Source organism: Canis aureus, chromosome 9, assembly GCF_053574225.1.
Source record: "Canis aureus isolate CA01 chromosome 9, VMU_Caureus_v.1.0, whole genome shotgun sequence".
NCBI lineage: Eukaryota > Metazoa > Chordata > Mammalia > Carnivora > Canidae > Canis > Canis aureus.
The window spans coordinates 32516767-32536118 of record NC_135619.1 but is presented as its reverse complement, the minus strand read 5'-3'; the positions used below and the strand labels follow the sequence as shown (position 1 = coordinate 32536118).

At 41.5% G+C, this 19352-nt stretch overlaps 1 long non-coding RNA gene across 1 annotated transcript; it reads left to right on the top strand.

The window, feature by feature from the left end:
- Positions 1 to 10386: 10386 nt before the first annotated feature.
- Positions 10387 to 12183, top strand: LOC144320088 (uncharacterized). Its single transcript, XR_013385670.1, has 3 exons — positions 10387 to 10636; positions 11024 to 11100; positions 12121 to 12183. It is a non-coding gene; the product is annotated as an uncharacterized LOC144320088 (long non-coding RNA).
- Positions 12184 to 19352: the final 7169 nt, after the last annotated feature.

The window sequence follows — 19352 nt, the reverse complement described above, 5'->3', positions numbered from 1 at the left end:
TATACCAGTTTATATTCAAATGCATGAATGTGTCTATTTCCCTTATTCCTCAGCACAGGATTATCCAACTTTCTTTGCCAATTGAGGAGTTAAAATATAGTATCTCATAATTCTAATTTGGTCTCTTTTACAAGTGAGGCTGAGCATCTTTACCTATGTTTGCGATGCACTGGTATTTACTATTCTGTGATCTATGTTCTCTGCCCATTCTCTAATGTACTGATGGTTCTGATTCATTGAACTCTATGTATTAAGGAAAATAGCCCTTTGTCAACGTATATATAGAGAAAATTGTTTTCCAATTTGTTTTTCTTCTCCCTATAAGTACAGTGTTTATTTCATACAGAACTCTTCTTAGTTTTCTGCTGTTGAAGTTACCTTTTAACTTCTAGCATCTAGAAAGTTTAGCATTTAATAGTATTTCCCCTGAAATTATGATAACTTGGCCCCATATTTTCTATATAAGATGTATTATTTTGCATTTAGCAGTTAAATCTGTGATCCAGCAGAATTTATTGTACTGGTATGATCTATATCTTTCTTCAGATGGCTATCCAGCTGTTCCAAAACCACCTACTGAAAAACCCAATCCCCCCCAACTAAACTGAAATGCTACCTTTATCGGAAACTTAAGTTTTCAGATGTGTTTATATAGTAATTTATTGCTGCATAACAAGTCACCATAAATTTAGCGACAAAAATAACACACCTTTATTCCCTTGCAGTTTCTGTGGGACTCAGGTTAGTTGGGTTCTCTGCATGAGGACCTTTCACAAAGCTGCAGTCAAAGTGTCAGCTGAGGCTGGGGTCTCATCTGAGGCTTGACTGGAGAAGGACATGCTGGCAAGATCACATGGCTGTTGGAAGGATTCAGTTCCTTGTAGGTTGTCAGGCTGAGGGCCTAACTTCTTGCTGGCTATCTGCTGAAGGCCACTCTAAGTTCCTGGCTATATGACAGCTCACTTCATCAAAGCCAGGAAGGGAGAGAGTCAATGAGGGAGTCTGCTGGCAAGATTTAAGTTACCATCTTATCCAGTCTTATCTAATAGATAGAAGTGACATTCCACCATCTATTGGTTAGAATTGAGTCACAGGTCCCACGCACACTCAAAGGGAGGGAATTACACAAGGGAGTGAATACTATGATATGGGTATTCACTGGGGGGTCATCCTAGAGTCTGTCTGCTCTCTGGCCAGTGATTCATGTCCCTTTCACAAGCAAAATGTTCTCCAAAAGTCTCATCCCCTTACAGCATCACTTTGAAGTCTGGAATGTCATCATCTAAACCAGGCCAGGTGTGGCTCAGGTACCTCAGACATAGCTCATTAGGTCCAGTTCCTGGAGCGCAATTCTCCCCATCTGCAGACCTGTGAAACTAATGTGACCTGTCACTTGCCCATGCACCTAACAGAGGCAAAGGATAACAAACACTCCCATTCAAAAAGGAAGATGGTGGGAGGTACGAAAGTCACTGTCCACAGCAATTCACAGGTTTAAGTCTGTTCAAAATGTCCATAACATATATTGGCATATATATAATGGTACATTGTGCTTACTAAATTCCAAGGACTTTTCTAAATGATTTATATGTATTAATTTACTTGGCACTCACAACAGCCCCAGGAAGGTATGTACTATTATTATCCTAATTTTACATAAGAGCAAAATGAAGTACAGAGAGGTTCAATAAGTCCCCAAGGTTATACAGCTAATAAGTGGCAGAGCCAGACACAAGGGAAGTATTCCTCGAAGAGCAATTTGTAGGAGGTTTAGCTGAAGGAGCAATATTTGTTCTCAGCTGGCAAAAATTCTTCCTGGTTCCTTGTAACACAAAATTGTACGGATGTCTGGGTGGCTCAGCAGTTAAGCATTTGCCTTTGGCTCAGGGCGTGATCCTGGAGTCCCCAGATGGAGTCCTACATCAGGCTCCTTGCGTGGAGCCTGCTTCTCCCTCTGCCTATGTCTCTGCCTCTCTCTCTCTCTCTCTCATGAATAAATAAATAAAATCTTTAAAAAAAATAGTGTATGTGTGTGTGTGTGTGTGTGTGTGTGTGATGCTTTAGCCCTCTCTACTACTCAGTCCCCAGGAATCAACAAATGTGGGGCTATTCACAATTCACAGGTATTTTTTCCCCTACCCTACCAACTTCACTGACAGATTGCTTCCTACAAATACATCAAGAGTGTCTTCATTAAACTCCACCTCTCCTGCTGCTCCTCAGAGCCACCTGAAAATTTCTGCAGCCAGTCTAAGCATCCTTTTTTTTTTTTTTTTTTTTTTTTTTAGATTTTATTTATTTGACACAGAGAGAGCACAAGTAGATGGAAAAGCAGGCAGAGGGAGAGGAAGCAGAGAGCCCAATGTAGGGCTGGATTTCAGGACCCTGGGATCATGACCTGAGCTGAAGGCAGACACTTAACACTGAGCCACCCAGGCACTCCCAGCCTAAGCTATCATTTCCTTCTTTCTTTTTTTTTTTAAGATTTATTTATTTGAGAGGGAGAGCACATGTGTGTATATGCACACACAAGCAGGGGGTGGGGGCAGAGGGATAGAATCTCAAGTAGACTCTGTGCTGACCGTGGAGCTCTACACAGGGCTCAGTCTCACAACCCTGAGATCATGACCTGAGCCAAAACCAAGAGTCAGATGCTCAACTGACTGAGCCACCAGGCACCCTGTTCCCATAATTTCCTACAAGGAAATGTTGAAGTCTCCCTCATGGCACACCATGTGGGGGGAATATGTCTGAGGCCCACACCACAGACATCCCTTCTGATGTCTTTGCCAACCCTCACTGATCCATACTGCATCCAGCAGCCCTTCCTCTATACTGTAGATCAAGCCTTGAAGTTGTCACTTTGGGGTGCCCACTTCACATCCATTTGCCTTTCTCTCCTTCCCAAGAGAATCCAGACTTTCTTGAGGTATCCAATACTCTCTTATGCAGCCCATGGGATTTGGAGGAAAATGACTCTGTCCCCTCTATTCCTGCTCAAGGAATGTGCTCTGATTAACCTAAACCAGTTTCAGTAATTCCTTCTCCCCACTTTGGCAGAGTTTGGTTTGGTAAGAAAGGTTTGAGCCAAACAGCACACAGCAATCCCTTTGGTGACAGCTCCTGAACCAGGGGAGCAGGGGACATATTAATTAAGTTGGTCCATCAGGACTTTTACTTGCTTTCTCATCTAGTGGATAAGAACAAGGAATCACATAGCTAAAATTGGTGTGGGCAGCCATATTAGAGACACAAGGGGAACCAGGCTTCAGATGAATCCTGTGGATAGCAGTGATGAGAGGCAGAAAAAATCTGGGTGGTTGATGATATTGTTGAGCCTGTCATAGCTTTGGAGTTCCTATTACATGAATTAGCACACTTCCTTATTTCTAAAGCAAGTCTGAGTCGGACTTGCTGTTGCTTGCAATCAAAAGTTTCCTAATTAGTACAGAATTAAAGATGGTGCCTAATTTGGTCAAAGTCACATCTTTTTATTATTTGGGCACTTTTTTTTTTTTTTTTTGTAACATCTACGTTAGGTTGATTACAATCATTTGTTTTTGAGGATGTTCAAAACTGACTTGTGCTAATTACTTTAGTAAGCTCTAATGGTTATAATAGTTAAACTAAGGTTTTAAACTATCTAAAAGTATGATCAGCTTCAAAACACAGAACAACAGCAATATCCAGGGAAAGCTCAGCTTTGTAATAATTGTCATGCTCAAGGAAGCAGGTGGCATCCCACAACATCACATTTGCACATACCTCCTTAGACTTACCACCTCCTGCCACATTTGTCTCTTTGTCAGTCAGCCACCACTGAGAGTTGTGGGATGCTTGAGGCAGGAGCTGGGTTCTCCTTGTCCAACAACTTAATATATGTATCCCTGCAACTCGAGAGTACCAAAATTGAAACACTCCAGTACTCATTTACAGATCTCAGAGTAATTCCAAAGGCCCTTAGGAGGCACTAAGTATAAAAAGTGAAATCAGAATGGCACCTTGAATAAATAAGCGGGGTCCTGGATGGAATAAAGATTTCTCTAAATTTTCAAAACCCATTTCTATGATGGAGGGCAAGAGGAAATGTTACATCAGGGCTCTTTTTCTCCTCAATTACTCATTGTATTATTCATGCTTAATGTGTTGTGTGCTGACTCTAAAGATCTGGGGGCGGTCCTTATTATTTTTCTCCCAATGAAAAAAAGTTTTTGCACTTGGGACCTAGTATGGAGGACTGATTTAAATAAGTCCATTGGTTCAAGGCTGAGCTTGGAGCTAAGCATTTCCCCAAGCCTGGGTAGCTGGGAAGGGGTAGTATTTATAGATTTTCTGGAAGTGACAAAGATGGGATCCCATTTGCACATCTCAGATGAGAGGTTGGAAAGTGATGCCTGAGTCCCTGGGGGTGGATTTACCTGTCAGCAGAGTGGATCCCTCTGAAGAGCTGCTGTGTTGGCCCAGATTAAACTGTCAAAACAAGTCACCTGGAGGTTCCACACTCCATGGCTACAGCAGGAGCAGGAAGGGCAACCTCAACAACGTCAAGCAAATTTGGTTTCCTCTCTTGGTTTATGCCTTTTGCATTTTCAGAAGCCCTTCTTCACACATAGATCACAATGATTTCTATATTTTCTAGGAACTTCATGATAGTTTTGAAAATGGATCTTTACCCCTTTGGGAGCCAACATTTGTTGATGCAGTTGGTAGGGATTTGGTTTTATTTTTCTCAATGTAGTGAGCCAGTTTTCCCATTCAGTAAACATCTTTTCCTACTGTTTTCCCTCTAGCTGCATCATTTCCTACATTGTATGTGGGGACCAAGTTCTAATCTAAATACAGCTCTGTCCCTAAGCCATCTATTATTCCGTTACATTATCCATTTTGTCCTTGAATAGGTTTCATGTTTGTACAATCGTAGCTTAGTAGTATGTCTTAAATATCACCTCTATGTATTTCTTTTTCAAAGGAAACTTAGCTAAATCATGGACTTGTTTTTCCAAATAAGTTTAAAAATAAGTTTTCAGTGTTTCTCAAAAAACAAACAAACAAACAAAAACCCTGCCATTTTGATAAGATTCAATTTATAGATTAATTTGGAGAGACCTTCATTTTCATAATATTAAGTTATTCAATTTATGAGCATGGAATATCTTCCCATTTATTCAGATCTTTTGTGTCCTTTGTTTATTTTTATTTTTTATCTTATTTTTTAAAGGGTTTTATTTATTCATTAGAGACACAGAGAGAGAGAGAGAGAGAGGCAGAGACATAGTCAGAGGGAGAACCAGACTCCATGCAGGGAGCCCAATGTGGGACTCGATCCTGGGACTCTGAGATCACACCAAGCCGAAGGCAGAGGCTCAACCACTGAGCCACCCAGGCATCCCGTGTCCTTTTTTTTAAAAAAAGATTTTACTTTTAAGTAATCTCTACACCCAGTTGTGGGGCTTGAACTCACAACCCTGAGATCAAGAGTCACATTTTCCATTATCTAAGCCAGCTTAGGCCTTCCCTTTTATGTCCTTTAATACGGTTTAAAATTATTCCTTCTACAGCTCAAGTATATTCTTTAATTCCTAGATATCTTGTAGTTTTTGTTGCTAGTGTGAAAGTATCTTATTCTATTACATATTTTCCAGTTGCTTATTGCTAGTATAAACAAATGCTATTGATTTTTATCTCATCAATTATTTATACCTCACTGGGAACAAATTCATAGATTCTTCCCTGGGAGGAGATTTTAATAGGTAGAGAGGAGAAGAGGAAAAAGAACATGAAGAAACATGTGTGAGGACAAGAGACTTTAAGGAGCCAGCCCAAAGGCCGGAGAAGAGAGCTGCCAGGTAGGTATTTTGGAAACCAATTTTATCACTTCATCTTTTCCCCTGAAGTTTCATGGAATTATCCTAATTCTGGCACAGGCCAGCCTCTTCAGAAATGTGCCATTCTTTCCTCTGTGACTGGCTCCAACAGCAAAGCCTACTGGAGCCCAGTCAGTGCTCAGCACTATCACCACACCCTCATTACTGTAGGCAGCCTCCTGGGACAGCAGCCTCCCCACTGGTCTCCCACACTCCCCACTGCCCAAGTATCTGTCCCATCAGGTCCATCCTTTATCATGTCACTCCTCTACTCAAAACTCTGCAATCTAGACCCTCACCTCCTTCAGATTAGCAGCCAGAGCTGTTGGCGCTGCTCACAGGACTCTCTGTTTGTTCTCTGACCTCACCATGGACTGTGCCCATTCCTGTTCACTTTGTTTCACCACATTAGGCCCCTTGCTATTTCTCCAACTTGGCAAGCCAGCTGCAGCCTCGGGGCATAAATAATTATACGTTGCTTCATAAAACAACTTAGCAGCTTAAAATAACAAATTTTTATTATATCTCGTGGTTTTTGAGGGTAGAACACTGGGCGTGGCTTAGCTGGGTGGTTCTGATCAAGGTCTGGGAAGAGTGAAGCTTACGGCTGTGGCTGCAGTCTCATCTGAAGACTCAACTAGGGGAGAATCTCCTAAGCTCACTCATAAGGTTGTTGGCAGGCCACAGAGCCCCATGGATTTTTGGACTGAGGACCTCAGTTCTTTCCTGGTTGCTGGCCAGGTACTGGCCAGTTCCTCTGCTCCTTACCACACAGGCCTTTCTGCAGAGCCTGAAGCCGCTCTCCTGGCCAGAGCCTTCCACTGGGGAGAGTGATATGGGAGAAAATGGGCACCCAGAATAGAAGCTGCAATCTCCTTAAAACCTAATTGCAGAAGTAACATGCCACCACTTCTTCCATATCTATTTATTTCAAATTTAGCCCACACCCAAGGGCACGGGAGTTAAGTTCCACCTCTTGAAGAGCATCGAGCATTCATGGACATCTTTTTTTACAACAATCGCAAGAACCTTGCACTTGTTTTCTCATGGCCACCTCCTTCTCTCATTCGGGTCTCTACTCATCAGAGAGGCTTCTTGTGATCTTCCTACCTGAAATAGCATCACTCTCTATCCCTTTTTCAAATGAGGTCCTTATAGATGCTATTAAAAGGGTCATTGTGGGGCCCCTGGGTGTGGTGGGGGGCTCAGTTGGCTGGGGGTCTGACTCTTGATTTCTGCTCAGGTCATAACCTCAGGATTGTGAGATTAAGCCCTGAGTCAGGCTCTTCCCTCTTCTTCTGCCCCTCCCCCTCCCTCTCTTAAAAAAAAGGATCATCTCTATGACTTACATAAAAATAACAACTCAGAGAGTTTTTCATAATCCTACATGCCAAATAAAAGCTCTTTAAAATCATATTGTGTAATTGCATGTGTAATTTTTCAAAAACAACTTACATATGATTAGAATTCTGTCTAAACTCAGAATATACAGGAAACAGCCTCACTTGATGTCTCTGGTGCCTACCACTAGGATGAGAGAACAAAGGTAGTAGAGAGATATTTTTAAGTATATACCCCTTTGTGCTATTTGAAGTTTTATCTTGTGTCATTGCTTTCTTGAACACGTACGTAAGCAAAAAGCATGGCACAAGCAATAGCATGGCACAACGCCTGGGTGGCTAAGCGGTTGAGCATCTACCTTCTGCTCAGGGCCTGATCCTGGGGTCCTGGGATCGAGTCTCACATTGGGCTCCCCTTAGGGAGCCTACTTCTCTCTCTGCCTCTCTATGTCTCTCATGAATGAATAAATAAAATATATATATAAAAAAGAATAGCATGGCATTCCTATTGCTTCTATAAACTGTGATGTAGTTTCCACAGAGTTAAAAGTATCTTTTAGCCAAAGATTACTTTTTTTTAATTTAAATTCAATTTGCCAACATATAGTATAACACCCACTGCTCATCCCATCATGTGCCCTTCTTAATGCCCATCACCCAGTTACCCTATCCCCTCCTTCCTATGCTCTTCCCCTTCTGCAACCCTTTGTTTGTTTCCAAGAGTCAGGAGTCTCTCATGGTTTGTCTTCCTCTCCAATTTTTCCCCACTCAGTTTCCCTCCTTTCCCTAGGGTCCCTTTCACTATTTTTTATATTCCACACATGAGTAGAAACCATATGATAATTGATTTCTCCAATTGACTTATTTCACTCAGCATAATACCCTCCAGTTTAGCCAGCAATTACTTAATCAAAATTAAATATCTATGAAACTATTAATTTGTTTATATAAAGAACACTGATGGAAGCAGAGTAGAGTGATGATTACCAGGTGCTGGAGGAGGGGGAATTGGGCAATTATTGGTCAAAGGATATATAGTTTCAATTTTCCAAGATGAAAAAGTCCTAGAGTATACAGTATAATGCAGATAGTTGACAACAGTATACTGTATATTTGAAGCTTGTTAAGAGGTAGATCTTAAATTAAATGTTCTTATCACAAAAAAAGAAAAAGAAAAGGAGGGAGGGAGGAAACTTTTAGGGGCGATGGTTAAGTTTATGCATTGTTTGTTATAGTGACATTTTCAGGGGTGAGTGCTCTTCAAACTCATAAAGATGTATATATTAACCATATCCAGCTTTTTGTGTATGCCAATCATACCTCAATTAAGGATATTTTAAGAGGCACCTGGGTGGCTCAGCGGATTAAGCACCTGCCTTTGGCTCAGGTCATGATCTCGGGATCCTAGGATTGAGTCCTGCATTGGGCTCCCTGCCCAGTGGGGAGTCTGCTTCTCCCTCTCCCTCTGCCCCTTCCCCCCAACTTGTTCTTTCTCCCACTCTCAAATAAATAAATAAAATATTTAAAAAATAATATATTTAAAGAAAAGAATAGCAGTATTACTAATAACAGTTTGGCAAACAGTTGTGAAATTTTGGTGCTTGAAATCTTTTTGCAAATCAGACTTGTCTTCCTCTACCTATTTAATTTTTTTTTATAACTTTGGATTGTTAGGATACATTTGCATCTTTTAAAAGAAGGGAATAAATCTTGCGGTGTCTGGGTGGCTCAGTTGGTTAAGCATCTGCCTTTGGCTCAGGTCATGATCCCAGGGTCCTGGGATCGAGACCCGCATCAGGCTCCCTGCTCAGTGGGGAGTCTGCTTCTCCCCTTCTCAGCCCCCTGCGTGTGCTCTTTCTCACTCTCTGTAGCTCTCTTTCACTTTCTCTTGCTCTCTCTTTTTCCCAAATAAAATCTTTTTAAAAATGTAAAAAATAGGGAAATAAATCTTTAAAAAAAAAAAGAGAGAGAGGAAATGATCCCAGAACACTGGCCATATTTTGGTTATTTTTTTTTTCTAGGTAGAAAGGTGAGACAGACATATGTACGAATGTTAAGTTTAAGGATAGCGATTATTACATCCATCAATAAGAACGTATTTTTGGGCGGGGAACAAAAAACAAAAAGTATTTTCAGCAGCCCAAAATAAAATTATACTCACTGATATTCATTTATTCTTTCTTTCATTCCAATGTATTGCCTGCACAAGCACCATGATGTGTGAAAAGCTGAGGATAAAAGCAACAAGGCAGGGAATCTGCTCTCAAGATGGTTACAGACTTGAAACTGAGGATGTATAATTCCCTGTGATGGACACAAAAAATAGCACACAGTAGCCCACAAGAAAGGAGTGAATTACCATGCAGGGAAACATAGGGGAGGTTCAAGAGGACAGTTCAGAAGTCTTACAGATGATCCATTTTGTTAAGGGATCCATGATGGACTATATGACAATAGCATGACAATGATACCAAGCCATCTGAACAGAATCATTCTTCCCTCTCATGTGATCAACTTCTGTGATTCTTGGCAGTGTATATTTCTGATGTGCTTTTAGCAACTTTCAAAAACCTGACTGGGGGTGCCTGGGTGGCTCAGTAGGTTAGGCATCTGTCTTTGGCTTAGGTCACGATCCCAGGATCCTAGGATTGAGCCCACATTAGGCTCTCTGCTCAATGGGGAGTCTGCTTCTCCCTCTCCCTCTGCCTCTCCGCTTGGCTCTCTCTCTCTCAAATAAATAAATAAAATATTAAAAACAAAACAGAACAAAACTGAAACCCTGGTTGGGCTCATTCACCTATATTATGGGAGGATGACATCATCATCAAAAAAGAGGTATAAATTGGAAGTAGAGAGAGGCTTTCCTGTAAGGAACGTAAAATAAAGGAGCTATAAATTTTGAAATTAAAATGTGACATTCTTGGCTAATTCAGGTCTTTAGTGATTTGCACTCTTTGCAAAATTTCACTGTGAAGAGTGGGGCAATAAACTTCATAAATCTCTTAAGAGTAGTGTGGTTCTATCTAGAGGTTAGCTTATTAGTACAAACCAATTTTTGCTAAAGGACATTATTTCTGTACTATGGCAGGGGTGCTAGCTGCTTCTTGCCGTGCTCTCCTCTTCTTGGGCGCATGGCTGTACCACTGTCCCCGCCTTCCTTGCAGATAGGAACAGCCCTGTGACTGAGTCCCAGCTGAAGTCTCCTGTGCCACTGCCAGGCCTGGCCCACTAAAACTTCCCACATTTGATCTGTCTTGCCCTTTGCCCCTCGCAGCTGGCTGGAACACAGACTACCACCAGGGCTACCTTGGAAGCTACCAGCTAAAGACAGCAGAGACTCCATCAGCTCTGGTGCTCAAAAGACTGCAAGAGGAGGCACCCCACCGACCAGTGGGGTTTACCTGGCACCACTGTGTGAACAAGAAACAAGCTGTAAGATATTTGAGCCATTATACATTTTTTAGAGTAGTTATCCTTTTATTTTTTTTATTTTTTATTTATGATAGTCATACAGAGAGAGAGAGAGGGGCAGAGACACAGGCAGAGGGAGAAGCAGGCTCCATGCAGGGAGCCCGACGTGGGATTCGATCCCAGGTCTCCAGGATCGCGCCCTGGGCCAAAGGCAGGCGGCCAAACCGCTGCACCACCCAGGGATCCCATCCTTTTTTAACTCATAGAAAAACTCTCTTTTACTTTTTTGGGGTGGGAGGAGCACACAAGACAGGATAAATGGAGGGAAATTTAATTATCATGTTTGTGCCAGGCCTCTGTCATTTGCCCTTTTAGACTCATGCTCTATTCTCTGTGTCCTGCTTTTAGTCCCTGAAGACTGACCTACATTCTGGGCCTCTCAGCCCTCTGAGGATCTGGAGAAGAGAAGGAAGGAGAAATGGGAGGTCAGGATATTTCTTGTGCTGCTTTGCTCCCTGTGAGGTCCTGACCAGAGTCCACTGCTCTTCTCAATCGCCAGTTTACATGATGGTCTCACTCCTTCCAGATTCAAAGAGCAGTTTCCTGCCCTTGCCTGCTTGGCTTTGTCTTAGCTTGGCTGCCAAAAAAAACAAAAACAAAAACAAAAAAACCCCACAGATTGGGTGCCTAAACAGCAGAAGTTTATTTCTCACAGTGCTAGAGACTGGGAAGTCTGAGATCAGGCTGCTGGCATGGTCAGGTTCCAGTGAGATCCCTCTTCCTGGCTTGCAGATGGCTGCCTTCCTGCTGTGTCCTCAGAGAGAATGAGAGAGAGAATGTTCTTTGGTCCCTTCTCATAAGCACACTGATTTCATCATGATGACCCCTGCATGACCTTATCTAAACCCAATTACCGGGATGCCTGGTGGCTCAGCAGCTGAGCATCTGCTTTCGGGTGTGATCTCGGGGTCCAGGATCGAGTCCCACATCGGGCTCCCTGCATGGAACCTGCTTCTCCCTCTGCCTGTGTCTCTGCCTCTCTCTGTCTGTGTCTCTCATGAATAAATAAATAAAATATTTAAATAAAATAAATAAATAAGCCCGATTACCTCCCAAAGGCTCTATGTCCTAATACCATCACATTAGGGATTAGAGCTTCACACGTGAATTTAGGGGGGCTGCGATGCAGACATTCTGTCTATAACAGACCTAGGCACACATCGTCAGCCACGCTGCTATAAGACCCATGGTACTCCAGAATTCTTTGCAGTGACTCCAGGCCCACACCTTTGTGTTGTCTGTCTGTAAATAAACCCTTCAACAATCATCTCACTTTGAGTGGGCCTTCTGTTTGCTGTTAACACTCTGATTGAGACAACCTTGCTCTGTCTTCACTCTCAAAAGTAATAGTAACAAATTTTATACACATTGGCTGAAATGAGTGGGCATTCAATATCAACCACAAGCACTAATTCCCATGCAAATTATTACATCTCTCTCCTCAGTCGTACCTTGAGCTTCATGGCATCTCCAGATTCACCTCTGTCCACAACCCAAACCTAAGATGTAAGTCTCCTTAAACTTTAGGTCAAAATTTGAATCCTTAGCTCGACATTCAAAGGCTTTCATAATCTGGTCTCTCTCTCCTCTCCAGTATCATCATTGCCATTTCCTCCCCCATCTTCCTTTCCTACCCTTCAAGCTGGAAGAATCTGGATTCTGACTCTACACATAACAAGCCCTCTCTCTGGATCGCCTCCCATCTTCCTCTTCATTTAACTCCTGGTAGTCTTTCACCTTTGTCCTGCTGGGGCATTTTGCCCTGACATCTACAACCAACCCCTACCCCACCCCTACCCCCACCCACGCACATACACACCTTCCTGGCCTGGATCAGGCCCTCCTCTATGCCCATATCACATTGTGTCTACCTACCTGTATCACACCACTTTACTATCTAACCCCTGGCTGCTGGATTGGGATTCTTTTAAAGACAGGGATTGACAATTATTAACATCTGTATCCCCACAGTACGTCCTTAATATATGTTTGTTGAATGCATAAGGCTCTAATAGTTTTAGGCTTTTGTTAAACACTTGCATGTGCACTGAAATTCCTGTGGGGGACCTGGATAAAGCTGGAATGAGGATAGGGGCATGCTACTCTTCTGTTCCCATCACTCTTTTACAAGAGCTGGAGATTTGGGGGGGAAAAACCTTGTTTCCCTTCCAGAGTGTCTGTATCCTCGCTTCCTCATGGAATGAAGAGATAATTTCATCACCCCTGCCTTTAACATGTTCAACTCACCACAAATTCCCAATATATAGACCTGAATTACTGAAGTTTTGCTGTTGCACATATTTAATTTTATTTTTTTTTAATTTGGTTTTCTGAATAGGTAATACATTGCCATGGGCCAAAACCAAAACACACAAAAAGTTACACAGTAAAATGTCTCCCTTCATCTCAACCCACGTCTCCATTAATTAGTTCCTACACTCCATATATGTCCCTCTTCTTAACATATACTTAGTTCCAGAGTTGTTCAGTACATCTACAAGCAAATAGCAAATATATATTTTTATATTTTGCCCTTCTTTACCAAAGCATGACATACTTTTTTGAACTTAGGTTTTTTGCTTTTTGTTTTTTGGCAGTTTTTAACTTACCATGTTTTGGAAACCTTTCCCTTCCTGTTCAATCCTTGCCTCCTCATTCTTTTGGACAGGTGCATAGTATTCCTACATTTGGATGTATCACAGTATCTTTAACTAAACCTTCATTGATAGACTTTTGAGTTACTTCTAATCTTTTTTGCAAATAATGCTTGAAATGATGTACATTTAATCTTGATGCCATATGATTTATGTATAATTCCTTTAACATTTTAACTTTGTATTTTACTTCAAAAAACATTTAATCTGTGGGCCAGCTAACATATGACATTTGCTAAAGGATAAATTAAGGTTAGACCATAGATCAGTGACCTGAAAAAGTTATTTAACTTTATGAGTTCACTTCTGGGCATTTAACCATAAGAATGTTGGACGATATAGCACAGTATGAGTTCATTTCAATAGACCAGGCAGTGTATGTGTAAACTTTGCAGATTTTGCCAAGGTCATTTGGACAAAGCAGCATTCAGGGTTCCCCTGGGGAAAAAGCTCAATCATTTTGGTACTTTTGATGATCTTTATTTTTTTCAGATTTTATTTATTCATTTGAGATAGAGAGAGAGCACAAGTGGAGAGGAGAGTCAGAGGGAGAGGGAGAAGCAGATTCTCTGCTGAGTGGGGGGTTCCAATGCAGGGCTTGATCCCAGGACCCAGAAATCATGACCCAAGCTCAAGGCAGACACTTAACCAACTGAGCCACCCGGGTGCCCCATGATCAGTAATACTTTAATATTATTTGGTATTCTAATGCATTGTATCAGCAGAGGTTTATAAAACAAGGGAGGACTCAGCATGTGTATCTGTATCCCGAGCACCAAAGTCCGCTGAAAGAAGGCATAATGCATTGGTGTCAAGATCCTGCTCATTCCAGAGACTGAGAAGTCAGTTGGGGTTTTCTGACTGCACTCTGGTACAGAAAAGAATTTTGTGTGGGCTTCCCTGTATGGTAATCCTGTACATACCTGCTGCTGTAGAGGCTGGTGTTCCATTTGGCCAAAGGAAGATTTCATCCAGCTGCCCTTCTTAGGTGCCTGGTTGTCAAGGTTGCCTGTGAGGAGAGCCCTCAGGCATGGCTGGTGCTGCATCTGCTGGAGGGCAGTGATGGGTTGCAAAGAGCTGACTGAATACCACTAGACCTACCTACCAAAGGCTTGTAAGAGCTAATTTCCTCAAGGTGGTGGTGTGGGGGGGGCACTGTGGGTGGTGTTTTATGAAGCTGCTCAGCCTAAATAATGTCCAGACTTAAGAATAAATCTGTAAGACCAGATGCATCTCCATCCAGGAAGGATGGGTCTCCAGGCCCTCTGAGGCAGAACCAACTGAGGACACTCCGTGAAGTCAGGCCAACCTCTGCCAGACCGTGTTTGTAGAGCCTAATGATCTAAACTCATTTAGAAGGAGCAAAATGCTTTATTTTCTTTATCTCTTTACACGTATATTTTATACTTTCCAGTTTTAAGATCTTCTGATTTAAGAAAATAAACCCAAAGGAAAAGATAAAATTAGAGACCTAAATTAGAGGGAACCATTGCTGAAGGATATAGGTTTACAGCCTTGTTATGGAAAGTTTTCACAAACCTTGGCTTTATTTTGAACTTTAGCCTTTATAACGCTTTCTGAGTTTCTGGTAATGGTATCATATCTATTTTGCAGATTTATGGAACTCTTTCCAACTCACTCTACCTCTTCCCATCTCACTAGTCATCTGTTTGGAAACCCTAATATGGATGAACTACTCTATTACATTTCTGATATTTATTAGGTAAAATTTTAAAATGATATTGCTATTTCCATGTGTGTTTGTTTATTTCCTACCACAAATTTCCAATAAGCATTTATTAGGCAAGTCCAGTTCCAGTCCTTTGGGGATGTATCAGCAAGCCAAACTAGTAAAATCATGTCTCTACACTGAAGGATGAAATGGTAGATGAAGAGTTTGTGTGATCAATAGTTGAACAGGGGTCAGTTTAATAAATTTACTTCCAGTGGGTCTTAGGTTCAAATATGGTCCCACGAGAAAAATGAGTCCTTCTGTTGACTGTTTTCCCTTTTCTTCTTTCTTCTTCAATTTTCTCAGACATTTCCTTGATCTTCCCTCAACCCATGCTAGTGTATGAGCATGCACACACACACACACACACACACACACACACATTCTTGTTATATCCTATATCTAATCTAAACACAGTAATAACTCTTCACATCTTCACATGTTGCTTCCACAGTTTTCTTGCACAGTCTGAATTTCTTACTTTCGTTTGGGAGAGTTATATCTATTATAGAGTTAGGCCCAGTGGGCAGAGCTCTCTCTCTCTCTCTCTCACACACACACACACACACACATACACATGCACGCACACGCACACACACACACACACACCTGTCTTTGTGTACCTCTTGACTGAAACCACATGCAATTTGGTGCTTAATTAAAAATTTATTTTATGACAATATTTATATGTTTCTGTCATCTAACGCTGTGTGACAAGCAGCCCCAAAACTTAGCTGTTTAAAACAATAGCCATTTTATTTGCTCATGATTCTGTGGGTCAACAATTTGAACTGGGATTAGCTGGGTGGTCCTTCTGTTTCAGATGACAGTGCTTGGGCTCACTGATATGGCTCCATTCAGCTGGGAGTTTGACTGGAGCTGGATTGCTCAAGTTGTTTTCAGGTGTCTGTCTACTGGTTTCTGTCTAGCAGTGATGAGACTTCTCACATGGCTTCCAAGATGAAGACACAGCCTTGGGAATTAGGCATCACTTCTGTCACATTTTATTAGTCAAAACAGGTCCCAGAATCAGCACAGATTAAAGAGGAGAGGAAACAGGGGCACCTGGGTGGCTCAGCCAGTTGAACATCTGACTCTTGATTTCAGCTCAGGTCCTGATCTCAGGGTCATGAGATCAAGCCTGTGTTGGGCTCCATGCTATCCCCCTCACTCATGCTGTCTATCTTTCTCTAAAATGATAAATAAAATATTTGCCAAAACAAAGAGGAGAAGAAACATATTCCACATCCCCCAGTTACTAGGGGAGTGGTAAGGTCACAATGCAAAAGAGCATGTAGGATGGGAGATACCACTGCAGCACCCTTGGAAACATGAGCTACCACACTCTATAGACCTGTTATGTGTTAGCTGATTATCCTCTATAAATCCCAGTTCTGAGCAGGAGTAATGAATCTAGTATTAGTAGTATTAGTTTGTTTTTTCCCTGTATGTCTGCCTGCTTTTGATTAATCAGCACTTTAGCTTGAATGGATGTTTTGAATTATATCCTGAGTTCCATGTGTATCAGTCAGTATGTTCAGTTCCAAGGCACAAGAAGCAATTCTGGCTCTCTTGAGCAGAAAGGGAATTTTCATTGGCTTATCAAGTTGTTTACAGAAGACAGAAAGTTCAGAGAACTAGACACAGAACAGGGACAAAAAACTAAGGAAGGCTGGTGGGAAGGCATATCCACAGTGGCACCACAGGGATGCTCTGCTCAGGGCACTGTTGCTAGCACTATACACACTAGGCTGTGGGGCTGTCAATGCTACTGGGCTTGGGCCTGAGGCTTTAATTCTTTCCCTTATTGTTCTAAGTCCTGAATAAGAACAACCATTTGTCCAACTCTACTAGTTCCATCTTTGATCAGAAAGTGAGGAGAGGGTCCCTCCCACTTTAAAGGTTGGAAATGAGAGTGTTCTGCTCCCTACCTAGACTTACACGATGGAGTGTTCCCCACAAATACAAAGAGCTACCCAGCACCAAACAACCAGTAGTCATTGCTAAAAGTAGTAAATTGTCCTGATCTGGCCCCTGCTACCTCTCTGACCTCAACTCCTATTCACCCCCACTGTTGCCTCAATGTAAAATACCAGCTAAGTATGCTTTTGCTTCCGGGCCTTATTGTATGCAATTTTCACATATGAAATGCTCATCCCCAAATACCTGCATGACTTTCTCTCACACCTTATTCAAGTCTTCCAATAGCCATTTTATCTAAAATTGTAACGTCTAATCCCACACTTTCTATTCTATGGGGCAAGGATTTTAGCCTGTTTTGTTCAGTGTTGCATCTCCAGCATCTAGAACAATGCCTTAAAAATAGTAAATGTTCAATAAATACATCTTCGATAATGTAGAGCCAGTATCAACCCTTTGAAGTCCCTTTGAAATACATTTTTTATATGGTTGACAATGATTCTTCTTAGAATTTAATCTTCCTACCAATATATCTCCCCACAATATGGTTTCCTCATTTTAAATTGTTGTGTAAGACAAATGAAAATTTTTGATAGGTTAAAAAATTGTTTAATTTATTGCTCTCTTTCCTTTAACCAGGCTTATCCCCCTGCCTAGAAGGAAATGAGGTGAGTCAGACAGGATCATTTATTGTAAAACCATACCTTATGTTTTAGTCTCTTCTCAGCATTTCTAAATTGATATTTTGCTGATTTATTGTACTACTTTTCAGGGTATTGCTGCTAGCTTAATAATTTTCAAGGTCATCCCTTTCATCCTTCATTCAGAAAGACATGAAGTTGGACTTTTTCCAGTTTTCAGGAATGCATTAGTCCTTAGAAGCTGCCATGAGCAAAGCAGCATGACAGTGACCTAAACTGATCCATGATATATCCCAAAGGCAAAACATCAGGCCCTGTAGATTTGAACACATTGATAGTGTTCAGATAGTCATGAATGAGTCAAAAAGTTTACCAAGAATCTACTGAATGCAAGGTTTGTATTGAATCTTCCCTTTCTGTGGTTTGGTGAACTTCCTTCTCATTAGCCAATGTGACATCGGTGGAGGAGTTAATCAAGCTCTGCCATTTGCACAGCTTGGGCAAACAGAAGGCAGAAGGGAGGGGATCCGGCAGGCTTTAACAGGTGCTTCATGCCATTTCACATTTGTGTCGCTGGCAGAGTGCCAGTTTCTGTGGCTTGTTTCAGATGATAATGTATTTTCCTGTTTGTATAATAACTAGTAAAGATGATCTCCACTTGCTTTTTCATCCATCTGTCCATCCATCCATCTACTCATTCACAGACAATATACTCACTAAGCCCCTACTTTGCACCACGCATTGTGGTTATAACAGTGAACAAAACAAAGTTTCAGCTTTCAGGAAGTATATGACTAGCTGTACCATCGATTTTTAGAATTCCTGTTTTAACGACTGCAAATAGATACAGAAGAGAATGTTGATGGCAGACACTCATTATCCCCTAAAAAAAGCAAAAAACTTTGGGCCAAAAAAACAAGCAAAAGGGAGAAACAAGGTGCCCAATTCTTACTCATATTCCTAGAAAATGTCATCATGACATTCAGAAGAGGTGGATGATGATGAATTTCCACCTGCCTACTTCACTTCAGGTCCCTGTCACACCATAACATTGCCTTCTTGTTTCATGTCTTCCCCTAATGAAGTCACTCTGCTGTCCTAGGATATATGCTCAAGTGCTATAAGTATTGAAGCATTTGGGGCAACATCACCCCAGAAAATTCAAACGTTTACATGTAAAACAGAAAATACTTGTAAACCATTTTCTCTCACCATTCCCGTCCTGTTCATCTGGGGTAGCCTATTAGATTTCCAGCTTTGTAGCTTCATGTTTTCCTTTTTCTTTTTTTAATTTTTTTTTTTTTAGCTGCATGTTTTCCATCTATTATTTGCCCCTGTGAAGCCCTGCCTACTAGCCTCAGGCTTTCACCCTGGGGTATTTTGATAGAGTTGGTGTTCAGTGAATGTTGAGTACACAGAATGTGAGAGGTAAGGTATTTTCCAGCATAGGTATGAGTTAAGAATAAAGCAACCTCTGAAAATCTTGATAAAAAGCGATAAAAATCAGGATAAATCATGCATAGCCATTTGTTGTAGATCTTCACTTCTGCACTGAATTGAAGATCTACACAAACATTTCAATGTTTGAAGTGTCCAAGCATTCTCTTTGGACATTTTCTTTCCTTGACTCCATACTCTCCCACTTTTCTTCCATTTTGTGGCTTCTTCTCAGTCTGTTTTGTGGGTTGCTCCCCCTCCATTTGACCTCTATTTGTTGGAGGTCATGGCTC